The following is an 8,678-nucleotide window of genomic DNA, read 5'->3' on the forward strand; positions in this document are numbered from 1 at the left end:
CTCCAAATTACACAGAACGCAAAACCCACTGTGGTTCATGACGCAGCTCTCCCATTTTTCCACAGTTACCCTGTGGGGCTCCAGTGAGAGGGGCTGTGCCTCCCTCCCGTGTGCTGAGCGCGTGTGTGAAAGCACCTGGCAGAGCTGTGTAAAAGGTGGGTAGGTGCCCCCTGGGAGGGTACTTACGGCAGACCCTCTACTCCTGCCTGGTGTCGGCCTCAGCACCGGGGAGCTGTATTGAGGACCAAAAAGAACAGCCTTCGGGGATGGAGTTCAGGTGGGAGATATGGGGAATTATGTGAGCTGCAGATTCCATATTCAGCAACGCAAACAGAAAGGGTGGGTTCGAAGGTTATTTCTTCGTAAGCCAATATCACCATTGCTGATGAATACTGCCATCAAGGCCACATGGCTACAAGGCAAAGGGCTTTCCAAGATTACAAGCTGTCTTGCAAACAAAGAGTCTCTAATAAAAATAATTTCATTTGATCAGACAAATCAGAGCGAATAGCCCTGGATGGTATTTCGGGGACAAAGAATCAAAACAGAATAATCTCTCATGCCTACTCAAAGGACTATCAAAGGAGACATGTTTTCAAGGAACATGTACACTCTTGGATCAGCCAATGAAAAATATAAAAATAATGCATAATGAAGCCTTCGTGGTTTGTAATGAGGCTGGGCCTTCACTGACGGGGGCTAGCTGAGAGCTCTGGAAGAAGAGAATGAATTGAAATCCCGTGACCTTGAGGCAGCAGCTGAAGAGTTTAATGTATGTACATTTTCAGTCACTAAATTTTTGGAACATCTGAAGCGTGATTAATTCCCAAAGAGGTTAAAGAATTTCTAATGACACTGATAGCTATCGGGTGCCACTGAAAATTGGCCCCGCTGCCAAAGGAACAAATGGCCAGCCACTTAGAGCCTCCATACGGTTGGAATGAGCTTGAGGCCAAATTTAGTCCCCTTTTGGAAACTGTGGTCAGTTTTCCAAACTATAGTTAAACTTTGGGAGTCAATACTTAACTTCACTGGCTAAAACAGTTTTCTCGGTATTTCAAGCAAATTCAAACGTCTTTGGAAAATTTTAAAAAGTTTTAAAACCCAACTTGGATAAAAGAGGAATATTGTAAATACATGCTCAGTAAAACCTATTAGGGAAAATTTTTAAAGTTGACCTCAATTATATAGAGCGTATTATAATTACTATGTCTTTATTCATTCCATACTTTCTGAATTTCTGAGTATACAGTATTTCTATATACTTGGAAACTTGATAAGAATACTGACTTTGGGGTCAGGGAGATGGCTCAGCAAAGGAAGACTCTGTGGTGGTTCCAAGGATAAATGTCCCCACAGTCTCAGGTTTTGAATACTTGGTCCCCAACTGTTGTCAATGTTTGGGTAGGTTTAGGAGGTGTTTCCTTGCTGGAGGAAATATGTCACTAAGGGCTGGCTCTGAGGTCTCAAAGCCTTGCATCATTCCCAGTTCCTTCACTGTTTCCTACTGGTGGGTTCAAGATATGAGGCCTCAGTATCCTGCTCTAAACTGCTAGTTGTGCCAGCCACCCCCCCCCCCCACACACACACACAAGAAAAGTAAGTAGCCTTCTGCAGAGGAAAAGGATAAATTGGACTCTGCTTTGCTATGCACTGGCTTGGTGACCTTGGCATTTGGAGCTACGCTCTTATAAGATTGACTGGAATTGTGTAAAGCAGCACACAGTAGTGCTAGTATGAGTTGGTGGCCTTGTTCTAGTTTGCACGGTTCTCCACACTTAAAACAGTATCCAGAGAGCCCCAGGTGCAGGAACCTATCCTGATGAGAGATTTACTTGAATTTGTGTATGTGTGTGTGTGTGTGTGTGTGTGTGTGTGTGTGTGTGTGTGTGTGTGTGTTTTTAAGACAGGGTTTCTCTGTGTAGCCCTGGCTGTCCTGGAACTCACTTTGTAGAACAGGCTGGCCTCATTGAGATCCACCTGCCTCTGCCTCCTAAGTACTGGGATTAAAAGCATGTGCCACCAAGTCTGGCATGATTTACTTGGATTTTAAAATGAGAATAAGCTATCCTGAAAACAGGGTAACAAGATAGTACCCTCATAGTTTTGAAGTGCAGTAACTCTGGCTATCCTCAGACTCTGTGAGTTAGTTCCATGGTAAAGCGAGGGGCTGCAGAGTGAGAAATTTACCCGAATTCACTGAGTACCCGTGCTTTGGATCTAGTTTGGCTCTCCGTCACCACCCCAAATTGGCTTCCAGACAGATAAAGAATGTGAAGCTCTCGTGACCATTTGCTAGGGATTCTCCAGCCTGAGGTCAGGTGCAGTGACATGGGTCACAGCAGCTGCCATTACCACAGCTGCTGGCTAGGAGCCCTGGCAGAGCTATTTCAAGTCTACTGAATGTTCCTTGCCTCGCCTGCAAAGCTTCAAGAAATGCTTTGAACTATTCAAGGACAAAAAGGCCCTTAACAGCCTCGGTTCCTAGGCATCCAGCCTTCTGCTAGCTTGGCCAGGGTACGCTTGTTCCTGGTGGGGAAGGCTTCCGGTGTCTGTAGGCTGTAGTTTTTGGCAAATTGATGCATAATCATCATTCCTTCAAGTCCAAAACCTTTGAAGAGATTTCGGCCCTTTTCTTTTTCTGGTAACCACAGCTAAATGTCTAATATTAGCCCTTCCCCTGAGATGGAAGCAGCCAGCATCTCATGTGTTGAGGAATGGCTACACAGGTTGAGTTTCCCTTATCTGAAGTTCTCAGAACTGAAAGTGTTTGGGTTATTTTGGTCTGTTCGTTTGTTTAGACAGGGTCTTTCTGTGTAGCCCAATGTGTCCTCTAACTGTTGGATCCCTTGGGCCTTCCAGGTTGAGACCAGCTTTGGTAACATAATAAAGTCCCATTTAAAAATACAATTAAAAAGAGGAGATGTGGTAGTCCATGCCTGTAATCCCATCACTGGGAAGGTTTAAAAAAAAAGAAGACCTTTACTTCAAGGCCAGCCTTGGCTACTTTAAGAGTTCAGGGCTATCCTTGGCTACATGACACTTTGTCTAAATACCACCACCACCACCAAAAAAAAAGACAGACAGGTCAGACAGCTCATTAGGTAAAAGTGCCCATCACCAGCTCTGATGACTCGGGTGGATCCCCAGGACACATGATAGAAGAGAACCAATTCTCACAAGGTGTCCTTTAATCTCCACACAAATGCTGTGATGCACACGAGCACACCCACACAATAAATAAAATGCTTTTTATTTGTTTGTTTGGTTTTGTTTTTTTTGAGACAGGGTTTCTCTGTGTATTCCGGGCTGTCCTGGAACTTATTCTGTAGACCAGGTTGACCTCCAACTTAGAGAACCACCTGCCTCTCTGCCTCCCAAGTGCTGGGATAAATTTGTTTTTAAGGAAGGAAGGAAGAAAGGAAGGAAGGAAGGAAGGGAGAGAGAGAGAGAGAGAGAGAGAGAGAGAGAGAGAGAGAGAGAGAGAGAGAGAAACAAGAGAGAGAGCAGCCAAGTGTGGTGGCACAGGCCTTTGATTCTAGCACTAGGGAGACAGAAACAGGCAGACCTCTGTGAGTTTAAAGACAGCCTGGTCTACAGAGTGAGTTCCAGGACAGCCAGAGCTACATAGTGAGACCCTGTCTTCAAACAAACAAACAAACAAACAAAGAAGGAGAAAGAAAGGAGGGAGGGAGGGAGGGAGAGAGGGAAGGAGAGAGAGAAATAGAGAGGAGAAAAACAAAAGAAGAGAAAGAGATGAGACTTCATTTTGGAGCACTGTGAATCTCAGATTTCAGATCAGGGATGTTGGACACTGGCAGATGACAGTGACTGGCACCTGCCCTGGGTCTAACATTGTACTAACAACATCTAGACTCTTGTTTCTGTCCTACAGCCTCATGTGTAGACAGCTACTATTACCACCATGCAGTGCACTGTCCCCAAAGTACTGCTATCACATACCTGCCTTGTCATGCACACAGCCCCAGAAGTAACCTCCTTTTCTCTTAACCGAGTAAATCCCTCAGTGATTGCTCGTGGAAAGGCAGACCTGTGGGTCTTTCCGCACCAGCCACAGGAGCAAGCAGCTTTACTGGCTTCTCTTCCCTTGTTTCCATTCTCCCGACCCACTGACCCTACATGCTTGTGATTCTGAGCCCATGCTTCAAACAGGATTTTTTTAAGCCACATCCCTAAAGACTGATGAGCTGTTGGCCTCCATCCTCCCTGAAAGGCTGCAATAATTTTTTTTTTTAAGTAGCCTAGGGAACAAAGGTACTTTCAGAGTGACAAAAAGATAGTATGGGATAGAGAACAGGCCAGATCCATATGCACTGAATTTTTTAGTGTAACAGGAAGCCTAGGTGGAGCACATTCGTCATTTATCATGCAGGCAGCCCCGGGCAACAGCTGACGAGTGCAAAATGATGCCCTGCCTGTTGGCAGGCTGTGAGGACACTCCATGCAGACCAGTGCAGCCCTTTCCTCTGTCCCCCTCCACCCCACCCCCAAAGCCTGTCCTCAGCAAACATATGGGAGCCATTCGGGGGCTTACTTCTTCCCTTCCAGTGTCCGAGGCACGTTGACGACAGAGGATTTACAACAGCCCAAAATGGAGCATTTTGTTTTCTTTTGGATTATTCCAAGTTTGGGGCCTGTTAAAAGTTTTGTAACCACATAAATATTTATCGGGAGGTTTTGGTTACTACATAAACATAACAAATATGACGCTGAGCCCCAGTACTATAAGTCACATAAATGTCCTTCCAATTCAGAAAGGGAGAAACCAATAGAGGCCTTTGGAACCGATTATTTTTATCATGAAATATTTTCATGGCTATTTTTATACTAGGCTTTTAAAATACCAAAATATATTTGTCCTTGACTGTGTATAGCTGTTCAGACCTCACTTACTGTTCATCTGCCAACTTGTTTAAGCATGTCCCTGGATTGCAAGGCTGTGAGGGAATGTGGCTGGTGTAACACAAGGCTGCACCTTTATAAATACACTCGGGCTAACAGCTGGAAGCCTGGGATAAAACACGGCCACTCTGAGCTTTGTCACCTCTGAAGGCGTCAGATATTACTTGGTTTCCAAATGCCATAGCTTTACATTTGTTATCAGGCTCTAGTTGACATAGAGGCTGGATATTCAAGAACCGAAATGTTGAGTGCCCCAGAAATTATTGTTGTTGTTGTTGTTATCTATATCCTTATTAGTATTTGAGATGGAGTTTCTTGTAGTCCATTCTGGTCTTGAATTCACTAAGTAGCCAAGGGTGATCTTGAGTTTCTGGTCCCCATACATCTACCCCTAGAGCAGTGGTTTTTCAACTTGTGGGTCATGACTGCTTTGATGATGGAACCACCCTTTCACAGGGGTCACCTAAGACCATTGGAAAACAGAGATATTTACATAATATGCATAATAATAGCAAAACTACAGTTATGAAGAAGCAAGGGAAATATTTTTATGGCTGGGAATCAAGACAACATGAGGAACTGTGTTAAAGGACTGCAGCATTAGGAAGGCTGAGAACCACTGCTCTAGAGTATTTGGATTGTAGCCACATCTCTATGCCTAGTTTATGTGGTGCTGGAGATCGAGTCCAGGGTTTCTGGAATGCTAGGCAGCCAATGTACAACTGAACTACATCCCCAACCCCCAGTTATCATTAAAGATAAACACTCATGTACTCAGAATGGAGCACATGTTAATGAAAAAAAGTGGTGGGAAATTAATACTGTGTATGGTTTTTGTTTGTTTTGCCAGTACTGGGGATAGAATGTAGGCTCTTGGGTTTGCTAAGTGAAGGTTCTACCATTGAACTGCACTCTTGGCCATTCATTCTTTTCTTAACCCCTCCAGTGGCCACAAAATTCATCCTCCCCATCTATAGGGTGAAGTCTGGGTGTGCACACATGAAGTTTGTGTTCTACAGGGCTACCAGAGTCATCGTTTTCTACTTACAAAGGTTACACACATAACCTAGATGTTGAGAGAACATTCCTGGCATCATGTTCCACTCAGCTATTGATAGTGGTTGGTCCAAGAAAAAAGTAGCTACCTGGAGATCCTGCTCCCTGGATCCTGGCTTGGATCTAGTTCTTCCATATTTCCTCATATCCCCGCTACCACAGCCAGTAGGTGTGGTAAAGCAGGCCCATGTGTTGAGAAACGGTAATAGAGTATTACCTGTTGCTTTTGTTTTCTTTTCCCATATCTGTACGCCAAGTAAACATTGAACAGGAAATGGCTTAATGACTTGCTCCAAATTTTATAACATGTTCATTGAGGAAATAGCTGAAATTTCTGATACTCTTTTTTATTACAATTATTTATTTATGGGGGAGTAGTGGGAACATGTGTCACAGCACCCACATATGGGTCAGAGGACAAATCGTGGGAGTTGGTTCTCTTCTTCTATCATGTGGGTCCTAGGAATTGAATTCAGGCTGTCCAGCTTGGCGGCAGGTACCTTTATTTGCTGGTTCATTTTTCTGGCCCCCTTTTCTGATTTTCAAGTCCAGGAGACTCGATTCTAAGTGGAGATGCTCAGATGTAGTAGACCCGATGGTAGGCTCCGGCCTACCCTTGTTCCTCTTTATTCCTGATCCAATAATCCTTCCTATAAGCAAGAGAGACCACAAGTCCACCACCGGGTACAAAGAATTTGAAATATTCCCACACCCTTCTCTACCAGCTAGACTTTCACAGTCCCAAACCAGCAACTGACTGCCTTGGCTGCCCATGAGCCTTGAAGGACACACTCTGTCCATTCACATTAGTGCTTGGGAGGGCTGCTTAGAGACAGAACCTCGCCTACCCCTTGCCCCTACAGTGACTAACTCAATAGTTTAATGCTCACTCATCATCTTGTCCCTCTGTTTAGCTCTAACTGGTATGCCATGCCGAGGACATGACTGCTCAGCCTCACAAGGCCTCCAGCTCACCGAGGAGATGGAACACTCAACAGAGCCAGCTGGGATCACTGTGGTAAAGGGATAGATGAATAAGGTGTGTGCAGCCTGAGGTGTCCAATGACTTTTAGAGACAGGTAGCAGAGCAGCCTGGGAATAGACACCATATTCTGTGTGGCATGTGGCCACAGATAGACCTAAATGGACAAATAGACTTCTCCTTTGCTTTGGCCTTCCGCTCTTCATCTACATAAGGACAGACAGACAGCCATTCACAGATGGAACTAAAATTTTGAGCACACATGTAAACAAATGCTGACCCTGAAGATTTCCCATCTAGCCAACAGAAATTCCCCTGGCCTGCCATACATGGGTAACTTGAGTCCTGGAATTCTAGCCGTGGTTAACCCAAATCCACAGATCTGCTGGAGTTGCGAAGCTGGGGGAGAGCTCTGTTTTTCAATTATGTTCTGTCCTGAGCCGACCCACGGAGTTTATGTCTCTCACAAGTTTAACCCTCTACATGGTGATCACTTTTTGACAGATACCCAAAAATAAGCGATTGAGCCAATCAGATAGACAGACAGACAGACAAAAGAAAAAAGGGGGTAAAGTCCTGTTTTTGTTTTTCACAGTGCAATTTTAGTTTCTGACTGGACTGGAAAATCCCCTAGTTGTTTGGTGTAGTTGCTGCATTTTGTTGGACCTAGATATTCTGTTAAAAACAGTGCCAGTTTTGGGGGCTGGGGAGACGGCTCAAGTGTTAGGAGTACTTGTTCTTGCAGAAGACCCAGGTTTGGCTCCCAGTACCCACAAGGTGACTCCAATCATTTGCAACTCCAGTTCCAAGGGATCGGCTGTCATCTTCTGACCTCTACATTGAGCAGGCATTCACATGAAGCACAGACACACAGCCAGGCAAAACACTCATACGCATCCAAAAAAACAAAACGCGCTGCTGCTACCGTTTGTAAAGCTCCCAAGACCCGTGGGTCAAGCGTTTTGACAACGTATGCTGCTGCTCTTTAGGAAGAGGAGCTGTGAGAAGTCAGATCACTGAAGGTGTGGCCTTGAAGGGGATATGGAGTCTCTGGCCCCTCCTTCTGTCTCCTTCAATTCGCTAACACCAAAAACTGAAGGTTTCCTCTGCCCTTTGCCCATACCATCGTGTGCTGTCTTGCTATGGAGCCAAAAGCAATGAGCCAGTGAACCGTGAACTGAAACGTCTGAAACTGTGAGCTGAAACAGACCTTTCCTCTATTTAAACAGCCTTGTGTCAGGTATTTCATTGCAGTGATGGAATGCTGACCAACACGGTTACAAAAAAAAAACAGAACTGCATTAAAGGCTGCAGGTATAGTTGACTAATAAGGTATTTTTGTAAAATGCATGAGGCCTTGGGCTCAACCTCCCCCACCCCCACTCAAGGCATAACTCACATCTCTTTGGTATTAGCATCAACCCTTGTCTGCAGAAGGAAAACCTCTGTTGAAAGATAACGGGTGGAGTTAAATGATCGTAAGTTCAAGGCCAGCCTGGGCTTCAAAATAAGATCTGTTTCAAGAGAAAAAAAAAGCAAAACCAATTGAAAATATATGGACTGTAACTTAGTTGGTAGGGTATATGCCTAGCAGTCGTGAAACCCTGAGTTTGGTCCCTAGTACAGCATAAACCTGTAATCCCAGCACTTGAGAGGTGGAGGCTGGAGGATCAAAAGGTCAAGATTATCATCAGCTACATAGCAAGTTTAAAGGTCA

Source organism: Peromyscus eremicus, chromosome 15 (assembly GCF_949786415.1).
Source record: "Peromyscus eremicus chromosome 15, PerEre_H2_v1, whole genome shotgun sequence".
NCBI lineage: Eukaryota > Metazoa > Chordata > Mammalia > Rodentia > Cricetidae > Peromyscus > Peromyscus eremicus.